The sequence below is a fragment of the Buceros rhinoceros genome, unplaced genomic scaffold (genome assembly GCF_000710305.1).
Source record: "Buceros rhinoceros silvestris isolate BGI_N320 unplaced genomic scaffold, ASM71030v1 scaffold22624, whole genome shotgun sequence".
Lineage (NCBI taxonomy): Eukaryota > Metazoa > Chordata > Aves > Bucerotiformes > Bucerotidae > Buceros > Buceros rhinoceros.
In genome coordinates, this window is record NW_010407940.1 from 8,077 (window position 1) to 8,307 (window position 231).

Below are 231 nucleotides of genomic sequence, written 5' to 3' on the forward strand. Positions count from 1 at the left end.
CCGCCCTGCCGACGGTGACGCCCCTCGGGCCACCACCCTGTGTCCCCAGGAGCTGGCGCTGCCCCTCGTGTGGGGGGTGTCATCACCCAGGGTGGGGGATATTATTTTTTTTAACTTGTAAATTTTATCTTTTTATTAAACCATTGATAAGTTACAAAGGAGGAAAAAATAGAGACTTATATATACAGCATTTCCAAGCCAGCAGGGACCGGCTCTCGGACGGGGTTGCTG

The 231-nt window shown here is 51.5% G+C and overlaps 1 protein-coding gene across 1 annotated transcript in view; it reads right to left on the bottom strand.

Annotated features, from left to right (window-relative positions):
- Positions 1–231, bottom strand: part of PCBP4 (poly(rC) binding protein 4) — a 6,820-nt gene that overhangs the window by 575 nt on the left and 6,014 nt on the right. The window lies entirely within an intron of this gene.